Below are 18012 nucleotides of genomic sequence, written 5' to 3'. Positions count from 1 at the left end.
GATCCTCAGCCCTCCACGCTGAGTGTGTTCAGCAGGCACATCAAAATCTGGGCCAAAACCCTACACCAGGCTACAGAACTGCTGATTTTTTGGCAATCACAGCCCTCCCACCAGCCCTGTGCTGTCTCTGCCCTCCCACAGCCTCCTCTAAACTACCCACAGCCTTTTTGTCCCACACCACCAGCAATCTCACGGATAATAAACCAGCTCTCTTCTCAAAAGCTGCCTCGTGAGCCAAAGCCTGGTCATAGCCAGGCCCAGGGAAAGAGAACTGACAAAAGTCTGTGCCCTGCTGTATTCCCAGTGCTATGTGCAGAGGACTAGTTTAGCACAGAAACATGTACACAAACCCCTGTGTATTTCCTGCACAATATCAAATATTTGTTCAAACACTCACCTGTTGGCCAGCACAACAGATGGCCTATCTCCTGGTTTCCTCTCCCTGCTGGGATTCCAAGGAGCACTCCTGCCTGCTGCAGGGCAGGAGATGGTCCTGGGCCCACAGACTGAGCCCCACAGCTCAACCAGCCAGCAGTACCTGAGGGGAATTTACACCCTGTCATCTAACAATTGTATAGGTATGCTTATTGCCTGCCATGTATAAATTAATTTATATTAAACAGAAATGAAACTCATTTTAAGGTTTATAAAACTTGAGTCACTGGTGGGATTTGCAATTACAATAAGAACTTTAGTATCCTCTCTTCTAGTGCTTTAGTATCTTTTCTTTTCCTCATTGTATGACACCTAAATAAGCAATACAGTGATTTTAGTAGCAAAGATTAGCAACTATCAAAAATATTTGGAGATGCAATTCAGGTAAGTTATCCAAAACTCACATTAGTACCTATATGTGGCATTCACATTCTCTGAAAAAATCCCTTTGCCCAGGATTTTTCTCCTGGGAAGCTGAGAAGCCTCAGAGGAAAAAGAAAAAAAAATATTATCTCATTTGCTTCTCCTGTATTGTGCTCATGTGGAATGTGTTTGGAGATTATTTACCCACAAGTGATTGTTTCATTGGATTCTGCTGTGAGTTGTTTTCACTCTTTGGCCAATCAGTGCCAAGCTCACTGGAGAGAGTCACAAGTTTTCAGTATTATCTTTTTAGCATTCTATAAGTGAACTTTCTGTATTTTTTACTATAGTATTCTTTAATATAATATAGTATCATAAAATAATAAATGAGCCTTCTGAGAACATGGAGTCAGATTCATCATTCCTCCCTGCCACGGGTATCCCTGCAAATACAACACCTATATACTACACCTATATTGTACAAGGTAAGTCCTACTGTAATTGAACTTATTATTGTTTTAGCCCTTCTTTGGTTGGTAAATTGATTCTATTCGTCTTTTCCTGGTCCATTTGTGATTATGACAGAAATCTGGATAAAGAATATTCAAGTCAGGATTGGTTTTTGTGGGTCATTAGGCTGCTCATCCTTCACAGCCCCTGGTCCATAATGTGTCCTCGGGTCATCTCAAGTGAGAGAACAGAAACCTTCCAAGTAAAAGAACAGAAATCAAGAGGTAAAAAAATTATAATACACTTCTGGTGTCACTAGGGATTCTTTATTCTTTTGGCACAATGTAATCAACACTTCCTAGAATTTTGAAATCAGCAGCTATTTCTGTGTATAACCCCCAGCCTGTAATCAAAGACAACATCCAACATGTTTCTGTATCTCAGCCCACTCTGTGTGAAATGAAGGAAACAATACTCCCCTTTCCAATCTGTTGCTGTGCTCTGGGGATGGTGACTCTGGTCTCTCTTGGCACAGCACAGCCAGGTCTCCCAGCCTATTCTGGCCCTCAGCGCAGAGCTCTGGCACTGGCCCCACCTGCCCCCAGCTGCAGCAGTGCAGGGGTGTCTGGGGGTGCAGAGGGGAGGCTGGGGCAGGATGCCTTTGGTTTCAGAGGGTTTCTTGCCTCCCAGAACACACAGGGTGGGTGGGCATAGGCTCAGAGCTGCACACTGGAATTTTCCTGAGAGGCTGAGCCTCTTGCAAAGGGCACAGGATACCTTCAGGTGAAATGTGTCTGAAAAGGCCTCCAGGGGCTGCACCTGCACACAGCCATTCCTTCCTCCCGTAGCCCACTCAGCATCCAGTGCTGATATCCAAACAGCAGCCTGAGTGAGGACTGTGCTCTGTGAAATTCTGTAAACTTCTGCAACATTCCTGGCAGTTTGTGAGTAAGTGTGCCTTATATTTTATCTGCCTTTGTGGCAAAAGGTTCATTAATTCAGAAGGGAGGTGCTGTGGCCTTGCAAAAAAATGTTCATCCATACCTGACAATTGATTTTTTCAAGTGCCAATTTCCCCTGGCCTTTGTTGTGCTTGTACCCAGTTAGTTCTAAACAGCATCCTTGAGGCCTTGGTAGTTCAGCAAAATAAATGGGCCATCTGCAAAGCTGTGTACACTGTTTCTTCAATTAGATGAGAGGTGAAAATAGGCAATATAGCAGTTTATAACTCCTGGTTACAGCCTTGGAGAATGCAGTCACAGACCGTCATGGTCTGCGTATGCAAGGCCATCCTCCTTTTTCTTCTTTTTCTCTCTGCTGTGTGATCATTACCAACAATGCAAAGTCAGATGTGAGTTGCCATGGTGGAGGGGCTACTTCCACGACTGTCTGAGCAGAGTACATTCTAAATGTTGCACCCTGGAGCCCAAAATACCACAGCAGTAACAGAATCCTTTCTGCAAGTGGTTGCCAGCACTGTCTCCTACCCAAGACCCCTAAGGATGCAGGGCTTTTCAGCATACTTCCTTCAAACACAGCCTCACATCCGTTGTTCAGATATCATGTGCTCACATTTGTCTTAAATTAGCCTGCACAGTGACTTTTTACTGACTCAAAGTGAAAAAGAATCTGTCCTTCTACTGCTGCAAACCAAAAAGGAAGTTTTATATATATATATGTGCATTGGTAGGCTTCCAGTACTTCACACTACCAAACCATGAAGACAGCTGATGCAGAGTCTAGATCAGGAATAAAAATAAACACAAGAGATGTGCTGTCCTGCATAGTTTGGATGGCTCCAATTTTCAAAACACATATTTTAAACCCCTAGCAGTTATATTTGAATTCTTATTAAAGACCCTGGCCAAAATTTAAATGACATTAATGCAGACTAACTCAACAGCAGTGAAACTGCACAAGGGCAGGCTTTGTCTTCAAGAAAGCTTTCAAAACCCGAGCTCCTCTGGTTATCTGCTAAGCTAGATAGGAGGCCATCAATAATATTTTAGAGGGGAATTAAATTAGAAAAAGTTACTAGCTCAGGTCCAAAACCTATCCACAGGTGCTTTTGAGCACACAGATGGGGAGGGGGCTGAGGAAATTAATGATTCCTGCAAGAGCTGGATGGTGAGTGGCACAGCTCCCTCTCCCATGTCTGCTGCCATGGAGCTCTGCTCTCCCTGTGTGTGATCCTCCTGAGGTTTCCCTTCCTCAGCATTCTGATCCATGGGATTCAGGGCTGCACCCCTGGAAATGCCTCATGCCAAGGAGAAACAGGCCCTGGAGGTACATTTGCATGAAACTTTCTGGTTAAAGTCATTGTGCACGTTCCTCTGGGTATTTTCTTTCTCTCACTTCTTGTATGGCCACTCACGTTCAAGAGCTAGCATCTGATATCTTTGTTTTCTGCAAAGAAAATGGCTCATTGCTTGTATTTTCTCCTCTGATTGCTAGTTAATGAAATTTGTTCCAGCTGTACCATCACTGTAGCAATGAGCTACAAAGAATCACTTGTCTCAACTGCCTGGGCCAGGCTCATTTCAGCTACAGCTCACAGATGGCACAGCGGCACAGCTATCCAGGAGACTGGAAGAATGCAGTCAAGAATAATGCAAAAATGGGGAAAAGATGAAGCTCATCAATCTTTGGTGCTTTGCTATTGGATCTGTGTTGTACTCCAGCCTCGTAGCTCCAGCACTGCAGCCTGTGGAGCTGTTTGGTCACTTTCTGGCATCTTGTTCCTTTGGAAATGTAGCTCCAAATGACAAGGTGCCTGTGCCAAATGAGAAATAGTGTAGTACCAGCCTGTGCAGGAGGTGCTGCTAAACAGGGAGTATCTGAGGGCTCTGTGGTGTACTTCCCTTCCACCTCAGCAGTGTCCCTCCCCTGTGATTGGAAGAGAGGGCCTTTCCTGGAATATTCATATATATATTCAATATAATGTCACCAATCATCTGCCATGTAACTCAACATCTCCAAAGGCCCAGTTCGAGAACCCAAAGCAGTTTAGCAGCACATCCCTGATAAACTCAAACTAACAAATGGTAAATGCTGGCTGTAGCTTTATTTGTCTTTTATATTGTGAGATTGCTCCTTTACTTTTGGAAATGATAATCTAGATATCCTCCATCGTGGCATAATAAATATCTGGGGTTTGTGCTTAAGAGGTGGTCCCAGGTTTTCTGGGTTTCCTGTGCCTGTGGGTATTAAGACCTCCAACTGTAAATAGCAAATCTTACTGGCTATGTTGGTGATCCAGTGTATTTTCTCCTTGGCTATCCTCTCCCACTGAACCATCTACCACTGATGCTCTCTTGGTGCTTCAGAGGTAATAATCTGCTTCCTTGTTGCTTGTACTCCTCCAAGTAACATTTTGCAATAATATTAATTACACAGCATGCTTAGATTTCTCATACCATTATTAGCAAACACATGTTTACTCTAGTTTTCCTTGTTTGAACTCAGTCTGGGAACTATATCCCATGGGGTATCTTTGAAAAATACTTGGATCTATTCTATACAAAGGTGAAGTTTAATATCCTTTTCTGTCACTAGGGACAAGCTGTTCTACAGCTTTAGGTCTGAGTTTCCAGAAGACAACAGCTCCCATGATCCTCAAGAAGAATTGGACCTGAGTTTGACAGTAAAGCACTTTTCATAAGGGAGGAAGTATACAAAAAACAATTCCCTTGTTTAAGCAAGAGAAGCAAAATTTGTAATTTAGTAGGGAATGCTAAATTGGGAGCAGTAAATTCTGCTGGAAAATCCAAGTGGAGATCCATGACGGTAACGTAAGAAAGGTCCAAAGGCTGAAGTTCTGAGGAATCCCTGTTGATTTGTCAAGTAGCAGGGCTCTTAGCCAGGAGCTTATAAATATTAAAGCCAGAATGGTTAATGACTTAAAAAAATTCAAGTTACAAGAAATAAATGTAAATTCTGTTGAAGTGAAAGGAAAAGGAAGATTGAAAGCATGAAGTGCTTGCCTCTGTGACCAGTGTGTGTCAGCTTGGTTGATTCTTATTCCTCCTGCACAGGGAGAAATGCTGTGATCAGGAGTGAGGAAGATGGCAGGTGCTTGCTAGGTGTTAGAGCAGCTTTATTTTTTGTAATGGGCTCTACAAGGGGTAAGGGCTTAGCTGGACAATCAAAGTGACATACATCTCTGGTAGGTGAGCTGAGGGGATGAGAAACTCACAGAGCAGCTGAGAGCAACTAGTAAGAAGTAGTTGGAGGTAGCCCTGTGTTTCCTCTGTCTCTACCTAAAACTGCAATCTCCTTTCTGATCTCTGCTTTCGAAACTGGAGGTGTTGGTGATGATCTAACCAGCACCTGACTAGCCAGACATTTGTACTTGGAGGGCAGCTGGATCATGTGGCGGGGGAGTGGCTGTTACCCTGGCAAATCCCTTCAGAGGATCACCCCAAAATCTCTGTCATTTTCCTTTCAGCCTTAAACCACCCACTTCCATCCAACCAGCAATGAACAAACTTGAAAGGCCCAGTGTGTTGAGCAATTGAGCAGAGAGGACAAGAACTAAAATCTGTACTACCAAGAAAACCTGAGAACTTATCCCTTTGGTGCTTGCTGATGATTATTCTCTCTTCTGACTTCCTTGTGTATTTGTATAGACTGGATTTATATTGGAATGCAGAAAGGTCCTTCCCTCTCTCTCCAATCAAAACAATAGAGCCAAACCAGCCAGCATTAGATGTTTAAAAAGATTCACCACACAGTTTCAATTATTGCTCTGACTTCTGCTGCAACTAGTTACACTCATCCTCAGGAATAGAAAATACCTTTTTGTAAACTAACAATAATAAAAAAAATCTTTCTAGCTTAGGCTAGCTACCAAAAATGCACTGCACCTTTCTCACCTCTGCTGTGGATATCTAATAGTCCTTGTGGATTAATTTGGGGACAATAGTGGTCTTTATTCTGGTTTTGATTTTGTGCTTGTCTTTGCACTGATATGAACATCAGATATACTAAAATTGAGATTTTTGAGAGTTTTAATGTATATGTGGAGCTACAACTATTTGAGCTCTCCAGAATTTCCCTTGAGATTGATTTTTCCTCTGATAATTTGTTTTGCCAAAACCAGTGTTTTCCTTTCTTGACTTGAACCATCTTGGTTTCATCAAAACTGTTTTTTTATAGTGTGTCTCTGGGGCTAGGGAGCAGCTGTGTTGAAAGGATTTTTTTTTTTTTTTTTAGAATAAGAACCTATATCTGCACCCCTGTCTAATCTGCTTGAACTAGTTTTGCCCCAGACAGATGAAGAACAAAGAACTTGCCAAAGAGTGTAAGATCTGTCCAAGAAGCAAGATGAATTGCTTGTCTCTGGGCCACCAGTATGATCAGAAGCAGACAATAAATGTAAGTGTGTGCCATGCTCCAGTGTAGATGTGTCACGCACTGGGAAACTGGCACTGACCTCACCATGGGTGTAGCAGAGAGCTGCCCAAATCTGGACATCACTGGCCTTTACAAACACGGTTTGCAAGTAAAACTAACTTCTTATTGCTGTGTGGATGCCAGCTTTGCTCTATTTTCTGACGTGACCAGGACTGGATTTCCCTGCTGAAAGAAGGAGAATCCAAGTCCTGGTCTTCCATGGAGATGGAGGGGCATGTGTGAGTGTGGGAGCTGGCTGTGCAATCAGTGCAGTGGGACGATGTGTGCACATGGAAACAGGAGCTCCACTGCCGCCCCAACCTCAGCTCAGAGGTGCAGTGCTGTCTCTGGCTGCATGGAGTTACAGGGCTCAGCACAGCCCTGCGTGTGTCTGTGTGGCCAGCAAGCATGCTGCAGGGGGTGTGTGTGCATGGAACCATTTCAAAGCATGCGGGAGCCATTTGTCTTCCCTGCAGCATGCCCAGCAGTGCCTGTAGCCCCTCAAGGAGCGTGCTGGGGCTTTGCTCCCCTCCTTTTGTGCTGCTTTGCTAGTTTCCCTTTCTTTTCTCCCTTCTTCTCCTTACTCTGACAGAGTAGCCTTGTGGGGAAGGCAAAGCAGAGTGTTTCTGAAGCACTGCAATGCAAACAAACCAGCTCCAATTGAACCTTGACTGGGAAAATCTGTGCTGCACAGTGTGGCCATCACAGTATGTGTGAGCTGCAAGGAAAGACTGCCAGGCAGGTGAACAGCCTGAAGGACCTGAAGGACCTCAATTCTTTGACAGTGACAGTGTTTGTGAGAAATAGATTTAAACTAATTTGTGAATGAGCTCTAAAATGTTAATTTTATCCAAGTTTGACAGGTGTGAGTACTGTATGAAGTCAACATCAGATAGCAGAGTATGCTGTCTCTCTTCAAAGCCTTGCACAAGTGGTGCTTGTAATGCAGGGGAATGGTGATGTCCACATTTTCCCAGGGGGAAAACAGAGGAGCAGTGCAATGTGCAATGGGACACAGGACTGATGATCCAGCATGTAGCTCCAGAGCTGCTGGCCATCACACCTGTACTCTGGGCCCAATTTATTAGCTGAAATAAGCAAATACAAATGCATAGGTGGTGAGATGTGAGCTTCTAACTAAGAAGCAGAACCACCATGCAGTTAATTGGGAGGAGGCTAGTTCCAACTTGTACAGCTGTTCTGTCCTAACAGCTTGCCTGATGGTGTAATACATTAAAAACAACAATAATCCTGCTGTCCAGTAACATGTACAGGCTAGTTACTAGAGTCTGAACTGCAGCTGGATGCAGAGATGCAGGAATGAATATCATAGGTAAGGCCAACCCAAATTTACAGCGACAAGTATTTTCAAGGATTGGCCATTAGGATGACAGAATCTAAATTACATGGGCTTCCACTGCTTCCCAGACTTCCATTTGCTGCCCATAAGCCAACAGTTTAATTCCTTGTTTGCCCTATGGCAATATCCAGCTACCAAAATTTCTAATGGTGCTTTATTTATGAAACTTGCCAGGGTTCTAGGCAACACCCCTTTTCTCACATGGAAGAGTGATCCCTTTAATGGGATTAAAGAGAAGATGTCATTTCCTGCTTCCATGCCTGAAAGTGAGAGAATTGTTAATTGGTAAGAAACATTAGAGTACTTTTTGTGGCTGTTTTTCTAAAATAGGCTAACATCCTCAACGATATGCCTTGGTTTCCATGCTTTGGGGAAAAGAGATGGGAATAGCAATGGAATATTCTGATTCCAAAACAGTGACTTGCCACAAGCAACAAGGTCACTGCTGTCATGGAAACTGCCCAGGCTTTGGGCTGTTCTGACAAGTAATGCTTTTGATGTGGTGGTCTGAAAACCCATTCTACATTCAGACTTGTTTCTGTGATTCCTGTGTCTTCTGTGCATTGCAAATATTTCCTTGCACAGTTTTTAAAAGAAGGGAAGACAAGGCAGAGCTATCCAACAGCCATCCAGTATGAGAGCACTTGGTACTAAAGTAATCCTGAGGAATCTTGTGAATCCATGGATGTCATCAGAGTGCATGCAGGATTACCCAACAGAGCTCTTGATTCACAGGACTTGGACTAATGAACACCAGGAAAATAATAGATTGTATTGGGTAATCTGTGTGTTTGGACACCCAATCCTTCAAGCCAAGTCATTCTTGTAGGCCTGGAAAAAATCACTGAATGAAAAATTCTGCCATTGCTACAGGTCTTCATTAAAACACAGAGCCAAGTCCTCTGCATTCCACCCACTGTGTAATACTGAGAAGAAAACACTGTGAGTAGAAATCTTGCTTGAATCATTAAATTCCTGCCAGCCAAAAGTAGATACTTTTTTCCCTTATGGCTGCAAAAGCTGCACCTTGGATGAATTCCCTGTCAGCAGTGGGTCTGACCAAGCCCTGTGCACCTGAGGGCCAGCCTGGCACTGCCTCACCACACAGCAGCTGGGCTCACAAGGATCTCATGTGCAAGGAGGCCTGAAAGGCATAGTAATTGTTAATTAAATGTTTGCCTTTCAGGTTAGAAGGCCTCCTCAATATGTGTTGGTAATATGTACAATGCTATGAATGAGTAGGGAGGTCCTTCCCCAGTGAGAAGAAATATACATATGTGTGTATGTATACAATATAAATGTTTGTAAAGCAAGACATCAGGCCCAGTAACACGTCTGCAGCAATGAATGCAAACCTCTGGCCTTGCTCTGGTTGCATTCCGTGCTGCAGCAGTTTCACAGTGGTGGCTTTGGAACCTTGCAGGAGGAGTCCCAGACTCCTGGTGGTGCAAAAACTGCAAAGAGTTTTAATCAGAAAGAAAAAGCCTAAAAATATTGTCACAAGCTAATGTGCTGAAATGTGTGGAAAGAGCTTGGCAGAGTTATGTAGAGGACTGACTAGTGTGGTGTGGATTTCTATGTAGGAAAGGCTGGCTTAGTTGGGGTTTTTTGGTGAGGAAAATCTAGGAAAGAGACAAGAAATGGAAAAGGACATGAAGAGAGAGACAGAGTGCTAATGGTTCGTGCTCTGGAAACTAGAAAATTTATGTTCCCTGTGGAAAGAATTGTACCTGTTCCACCACATGTTTTTTTCAGCTATTTAGCCCTCTTTAGAGCATATGAGTATTTCTGAAGTTTGGCAGAAGGTACACAGAGTCAGACTTTGAAGTTACTCTCTTTTTTCTGGATGCTTTCCAACATCTGGGAAGCTGTAGGGGAAAAAAGTAACTCTAGAATATCTTAGCATTTCTTCTCATAGGCAACTGAACATATTTTCTTGTTAGTAAGCACTGTATGTCTCTCTTTCCACAGCCCAGCACTGGAACCCACGTGTGTGTGCTAAATAACAACACCACTCCTGTATATGATGTACCAGATATTCCTTACACAAAACTGCAGTAAGTGAGTCACTTTTAATCATTTCTCCCTCTTTTGGAAAAGCATTTATATATGTTTTCTCTTACCTGTGGTGAAGAAGGTTTGGAATATTTTATTAAGGGTAATATTTGTATTTGAATAAGACATGTCTATTCATTAGGATAAATCCTTTAAGTCAGGGTAGTTCTGAAATGTGAAAGCAGCATTAAATTAAAAAAATAAAATTATTAAAATAAATTAAAAACCAAACACATGCCACTCTTCCTGGGTAAAAATCTACAATTAAATGGATCGTCCTTTTAACTAATCAAAAATTCTTTAAACATGTTTCTGCTATGGCAACTGGCCCAGCATTAGGCTGATTGATGGGCCTTGTGAAATGACCTTTAGGACTTTCCAATCTGGTCAAAAATCTTCCCAGCTCCTAATAGTCCAACTGGCCCAGAGATGGAGCAGGGTATGTCTTCCTAGATCCTGTATTCAAAAATCCTGCAGTCTTCTTTTTGGCAATGTAAGCATAAAAAAGTCTTTGGTACTTTTCCAGCCACTCACTTAAATAAGACCATGTACTGAGCACTAAGTGTGAAAGAAATATACATGCCTTTAAAAGCCAACAAGAAAAGTATTTTTGTTTGTTTAATTTAAAAGCTGGCATTATGCCCCATGCTCTTTACAGCTGCTAAGAGCTGACAGCTTCGACCTCTGCCAGGCCCTGAAGGGGGCTAGAGATGCTCAGGGCACAAGAGGACAGGATTTACACCTTTCCATTTGGCTGACTTTGTCTCATTTGGCAGAAGAAAACTCTTTGACGTTCCTGGTTTGAAGAAATCTGCAAACCTAGGTTTGCTGAGCTGTTGCCTGATGTCTAAGAGTTGCTAAACAGTGATAGCATTTCAACAACAAAATGGCTAAAATAGCACAAGTGTTGTTCCTGTTATTTCTAAAACACCTCAAGACTACCCTAGAATTTACTTACTTCTATTTTCCTGAACGATCTGGTACTAGAGACAAGGTTTGCAATGAACGTTCATCCCACATTCACTTCATTAATACACACATTTGTTAAATTCATGTTCTGCTAAGATGCCTGCTTTGCTTAAAAAATAAAGTAATATTGGAAATCTTTGAGGAGGAGAATTTCTAAGGGTCTTTAGCTAATGTGAACCCAAAACCTTGCAAGCTAATTAGGAGCATTTTTAAAGACAGATGGATTGATGGGGTTTCCAATAAATCTGCATCCAAATAGTTGTCTTGCATACTGCAGGTGTCAGAAATATCCCTTAAAATGGCCTTTAAAGTAAAAGAGAAGGAAATTCATAGTAATTTTGACAAAAGAATGAAATTGTAGCATTTTTGAAATGCCAGAATATTGGGGGTTTTTAAGTTTTCACATTCTTTTTTGTTTTTCTTTAAACTATGCTCATGAAACCAGTAGAAAGTAGTGAAGCACATAACTGGATCCATGTTACCAGTTGCAAAGGGTTTCTGATAACAACATGTGCCTATTCCTAGCTGTTATAATTTCTCAATTAGAAGAACCAGAAAAGTTGGTAAAGGAGATTATGGTTAAGAAATTTGTAGAATTTTTTGTTTAATTCCTCCACTCCCAGTTAGATATTGGAAGGATCCCATTAAATAGAGAAAAAGAAAAATATCTCCTAGAAATAATTCTTATTATCTATCTTAGCATTAGTACTAGTATTCTCTCTCCATACTAAACCAGAAGTGTTTTACAGAGTCACATTTTTTTACAGTGGTATTGAACTTGCTGTTTGCTCAAATTAAGAAATATCAATGGTATATGCAATAAAAATTGATTTTCAAGAGTGCTATGTGCAACACAGCTCATTTGAGGAATATTGCTTGGCTTATACTCTATGGGCAGAATCTGCAGACTGTCTGACAGCATTTTAAATTGAAGTAGTGATTTTAGTAATGACATGAATAAAACATCCCCTAGCCATGAAGCTGGAGCCAAATAAGCCTTGAGATCTGGCCACAGCTGATTTCAATCCCTAGAAAGAATTTGGGTCAGAGAGAGACACTAAGAAATGTGATTGCCAACCTGAGCATCACCTTTAAAAGGTGTCACTGTTTGATCAAATATTTATTCTCTTTTTATCAGCACAGGAGGCTTGTATAAAATACATCAGTACCAATGAACTTTTCTTGATACATTGTTTTATATTAGGAAAATTTTGCCATGCATCTGATACATCCATCTGAGGGAGATGGTCTTGCACATAGATTTTTATTTAGGTGTATGTAGCTCTTCTTTTTTCTGCACTTCATCTTTTCATGCCTTGAGAAACTGTAGCAATTTCACAGGAATGGGTCTGCACTACCAACACACCATGCTCTCTCAGGAGGACATTATTTATTTAGGTACTTCTCTAAGATCAAATAAATAACACATTGCAATCCAAAGTTGTTTTTTTACCTTGCATCTATGTCATGGCTGTTCCAAAAGCCAGGCTCAGCACACGTGGGCCTGCTTTGCCAAACCCACTGGACTCTGCACAAGAGACAGATGCACACCAAGGTGATCTCATGCATGTTCACAACAGGTTCAGTTTATCTACTATGGGATCTTCTGCTCCCTTGCTTTAGGCCTCCTTTCAAACTGCAAGGCCAAGGACCATAATCCCATTCCTGAAAACACATCTTCCTTCCCACCACACCTTTCCCATAACCTGCCTTATCTGCATCATTTGCAAACCTTTTTGCAGAAATTGTCTATTTTCTGTGCTTGTCTAGTGCCAGATAAAAGTACTGTTTGCTGGCTCTCAGATGACAGTGTAGTGAAGATAGCAGCAATAATCTTGTGGTTTAAAGAGGCATCTTGTCTGAATTTACTGTCATGGAATAAAAGCTATTAAAAGATCATTTCTTGCATTGAACACAGCCTTGTGATTTGAGAGTTGTTTAAGGGCTGAAAGACAGTTGTGTTTTTCATGGATGTTTTGTATTTTTTAATCAGAACTAGAAAAAAAATGTACAGTTGTACTATGCAATTTGCTTGACTACTTGATGGTCATGTGCCATTATCATTTTGCAAACCCCTTTGACTGCTGAAATCTTGCGCTCTCTGCCTCCAGTTTTGCATTTTCACCACAACCAGGAGTTATAAACAGCACAACTCTGCCAAAAAGGCGTAAGCAGGGCAATTAATGCTCACTAACTCCTCTGTTTCAGGCAAGTTCTGCTGGGTTAGATCAAACAGCTGCCAAAGGCAGGCTTGGCTAACCAGCATGCTTTGTGTCAGGCAGATCAGGAAAACTGCAGCACAATTCCAGTTCATTCCAGGGAGAGCCCTGGTTCCTGGGAATGCCATTCCAGATACCTGGCATCTTTAGCCTGCAGAACCAGGTCTGGAAGAGGATGTTTACCAGCTGTCTGTAAAATAATGACTGTTTTCTGGGGCTTCAGTCACATGGTCACTGTAGAAATGGCTTTGTGGCACTTGAAGATGTCCATCTCCAGCCATAAGCTGAAAATTACCTTCTTCCTGCTACAGCTGAGATGTCAGAATAAATCATCTGAGCTCTCATCATGGGTTTTAGTGCAAAGACAGCAGGTTAATAAGTGCCGGTAGGAGTGATGTGAGTTCACCCACCTGACTTTTCTGCTGGAATTTAAACATTGATTTTTTTATGTCGCTTTTTCTACTCTGGGTTGACTGTACAGCTGCTGCAGAGTGATGACAAACACCTGAATGTTGGTCACATCTTAAAACTGGCACAGCTGCTTGGCCACAAAATGCATGATGTGAGACTGAGAATTAATCACTTTACAGCACAAGGCTTGTTGTGGCAGTGTAGAGGGCCTGTAAAAGATGCAAACTGCACCTGGGTAGAGCCTTCTCCCATGCAGAGGTAACTTTGAGAACAATGTGTACATTTTTAGAAGAAATGTACATATGGGAAACCTAGAGTTTTATCTAGGTTTAGAGAATGTGAAAAGGCCACAAATGTACAGGCATTTTAAGCATGCAAGACAAGCAATTCTCTGTCACTTAGCAAACAGGAAACGTCAGAATAGCTGAGGCGTGAAAGTCAGTAACAGCCACAAATAAAGTAATCTCTGGTGAGTATAACCATGAAAAATGTGAAATGTGTTTTTCCCTCAAGCTTCAAAGTAACTTCCTCCAGTCCCACAGAAACTGAATTGGTACTAAGACACTAGATCTCATAAGAAGAAAGATTTGACAGCTCTCTCAGGCATTCTCCATCAGCCCTGTCTGTGCCACACAAAGCAGGAGGTAAATGCTCCCAAAAGTCTACATTACACACCTGCATGTGCAGATTTTGCCAAGAGCTGCTGCTGCTGTTACTACTGAAGTGAATAAACCCAGAGGTTCTGGAAGAATGTAGCATTAGTGACTACTCCTAACAGAAGTCACCCCATTTGGACTCTGACTTGGTATTTAGCAGGTTACTAAGCTTCATTTGACAGGTTGAATATGAGGCATCTGTCACATATGTAAGTAAATAGTTGTGAGGAATAATTATCTTTGGTGTTGCATTGTTTTTGATCTTGCTTCAGTTTCCAACCAATTTGTCGGGCTGCCTTTTCCTACTAGATGTAAATGGCAGTACTCTCAGAAACCACTTTCTCAGGTGGGTGTTTTATGCACCAAGAACAAGTTACCCCTAACCTTTTGGTGGGTGTTTGTGTAGTGTGATGGTACTGGTGCAGCTTTCTAAATTCTACTTGGGTTGGTGTACAGTATTTTCTTCTGTGGTTTGTCACAGAAAACAGGTTGGGTTTTTTTCCTGAAAGGTTGCCTTGAGTGTTTTGAAGCATCTGGCTCTTTGAGGCTATCTTCTGACACAATACATTCACATTTGTTCACCTCTTAAGAGCAGATTTTTGTGATGTGATAGGGAAGATATCTGAACCTGAACCATCCGTCTGACCGCACCACTGCAGCTTTCACCCTTGGCTGGAACTCTGTAGCATGATTGTTTTTTTCTAATGTGAGCCTTGCACAAACAATGTGCTCCAACTACATCTCCTGTCACACTCCTGGAAGCCTGTTTACACTCTGCCCTCGATGGTGAAGCAGTGGTTTCACAGCTCAAAGCTGGGGCAGTAAGCCAGGAGCCTGCCTGTTCCCAATGGGACAGCCTCTCCTGTTGCAGCAAGGACACACAGACACACTGACCCACGGCTGCTGCAGCCCCTGTTTGACACAGACCCAGGCAGGGCGTGGATTGCTGCCATCAGGGAAGCTGCAGTGCTGGGGAATTACAGGAATTACAGGCCATGGTTTGCTCGTGTCTTCTGCAGTCACATTGTGCAAGAACACTGCCAACGACCTGCATCAGAGATGGGAGTCTGCACTGGGACTGACACTTGACTTAGCCTGTTAAGGACTGCAGTGTTATTCCAACGAACTTGAAGTGGGTCAGGTACTGAAAGGGAAGCCAGTGGAGTTTGGACAGCATTAATTTTGGTTATTATGTGCATTGTCTGGTTAGACCTGTTTTTGAAATGTGCCACTACATGATGTGCTCATTAGGGCAGCCTCATCATCTCCTCCTGCCCATGCTCAGCACCATGCTGTAAACAGCCCGCTGTGAGCCGGCCGGCACTGCAGGCAGCTCTTGTGCAACCTGTGCCGCTGAGCCTGCTGCTGCTGCTGGTGTGCAGAGCCATGCCCAGAGCTCTGAGGGACAGCCTGCTGCCGCTGCTGGTGTGCAGAGCCATGCTCAGAGCTCTGAGGGACAGCCTGCTGCTGGTGTGCAGAGCCATGCTCAGAGCTCTGAGGGACAGCCTGCTGCTGCTGCTGCTGGTGTGCAGAGCCGTGCCCAGAGCTCTGAGGGACAGCCTGCTGCTGGTGTGCAGAGCCGTGCTCAGAGCTCTGCCTGCCTTCAGCTGTGCCCAGCAGCCAGGACTGGCTGAAAGGGCAGGAACAGAGAAAACTGGGCTCAGACAGTACCTCCACATCTCTTCCTGCTTGCAAAAGTATTTGAAAGTAATTTAGTCTGTTTTAATTTTGAAACTGTTGAGTTATTTAGACTGTCATATTTTAGCATTTGCTGTGTTTGTGGTGGCATTTGAATGCAACAGAAATTAAATGCATCCTAGCTAAATGTTCCAAGCAATGAGTTTCCATGAGTGAGCAAGCAAATAACTTTATGCTGCTTGTTTTCCTTCTTGTCTTGCCACTCCACAGCCTTTCACTGCAGCCCCAGGCCCCCCAGCCACCCCTACCATGTAAAAAACACCCCAAACAAAACAAAAAATAAAACCCAACTGTGATGCTTGTTAAAGCAAACCATATATTTTGTACTCTATTTCAGAGAAGGAAGAAATAAGGGAAAAAATAAACAACTCCAAACATACAGATCTACCTGAAATGTAAGTAGCTTTACTACAGTGAATTATACCTCTGCCTAAACTTCTCTGAAATAGTGATTGAGGAAGATAAAAACAAGTTTTTTCTTCATCCAGGACATACACGAAAGGGAAAAAAAAGTCTCTAAATGGATAGAGAAATAATAATGTGAAACGTTATGCCTTGAAATGGTTGTTTTTTCAAAGAGAAACGTAATAATGTCCTGGTAAATCATATTTCTAAATATTGATCCTGTTTCTACAGGAAGCTATTGTCCCTGTACCTACTGAAATCTCAGAACCCTGAAAACAAATCAGTCAGTTGGTTGCGATTTGCAGGGAAGGAATTAAGGCACTACAAGTATACATTTATCAGGTTGTCCTGAGCTTTTTTTTTTTTGTTCTTTCAGTGACTCAGAATAAGATTCTGCTTTTGGCAGAATCTTCAATATAATCAATTAAAAGCCAGTCTGTGGTTCATTCATTGGATGCTTGACTGTCTTGTGTATGGTTACTGTGTCACATATCAATTATGCAAATCTGAAAGCAACATTGCGTGCAAACTGACGCAGGCACTCACAGAAAAAAAGTAGAAAAAAAAAAAAAGATTTGGGGTGAGAAAATCCCTCCTGCTGAATCTGGGCTTTACAGGGAGGGATCTCACTTTTTCCCACCAAACAAAGAATTTTTTTTTCCACTTTACAGTGAGTTCAACCCTGCAATGTTTGCCCCTGAGTTTGCAGTCAGACATTTAGTGCTCTGCAGACCAGGATGTGGTCATTCTGCATCCTTCTGTGATAGAAATACTTTTTTATTTATGTTTTTGTATTTCAATCCCTCACCCTTGCATAAGGAAGACCTGAGAATATGCATGTATGATTCCTTGGAAAGGATGGTTACTTAAAAAAAAAAAAAAAGGTACAGTTCTCACACTATTAAGCCTTACCAAACAGAAAGCCATGATTTGAAATAAAGAAATCATATTTGCACAGGTATATATTGAATATTTTTCTGGAAGTTAGCACAAGCTCTGTTCTGCCTAAAGGCCTAATTTATATAAAAATATAAATTTAGATCAAGTCCAATATAATGTGCTCTTTACATTCTTCTAAAATTTCTGATGCCTTTCACATGATTAAGATTTTATGTTAAGCTATAAATCACATTATAAACCCAGTATTTAAATAATTAAAGATTTGCTGTGACCTTCAAGACATCCAGGTCGATGCAAAGGGCCACCCTTCTGGTGCTGACAGCAAGGAGGTGATGTGTTATTCAGGTGGAGATATTCTGTGTGGACTGGTGAGCACCTAACTAATGTCCCCTGTCATTTGTGAGATCATCAGTATCTAAAACCAGAGGACTGAGAGGACTTCAGGAAAACAGAAAACCCAAACTGTAAATGACTTCTTAGGATCATGCTGAGCTGTTCTCTGCACTAGGGTAAATGATTCTGGGGCTGTTCATAGCTCTGCATGTTGTGGTTGCTGGGTTTTAGGCTGCTCAATGCTCACATGTGCATTTTCCAACAGGGTGAACCTCCTGTGCACAAGAACCATTCCCTCGTGGCTGGACCACAGAAGGACATGAGATGTTTGGGACACAGCTGGGGTGACCTGGGAAGCCACAAG

Source organism: Zonotrichia albicollis, chromosome 9, assembly GCF_047830755.1.
Source record: "Zonotrichia albicollis isolate bZonAlb1 chromosome 9, bZonAlb1.hap1, whole genome shotgun sequence".
Classification (NCBI taxonomy): Eukaryota; Metazoa; Chordata; class Aves; order Passeriformes; family Passerellidae; genus Zonotrichia; species Zonotrichia albicollis.
The sequence above is the reverse complement of the archived record's forward strand: the minus strand, read 5'-3'. Positions refer to the sequence as shown.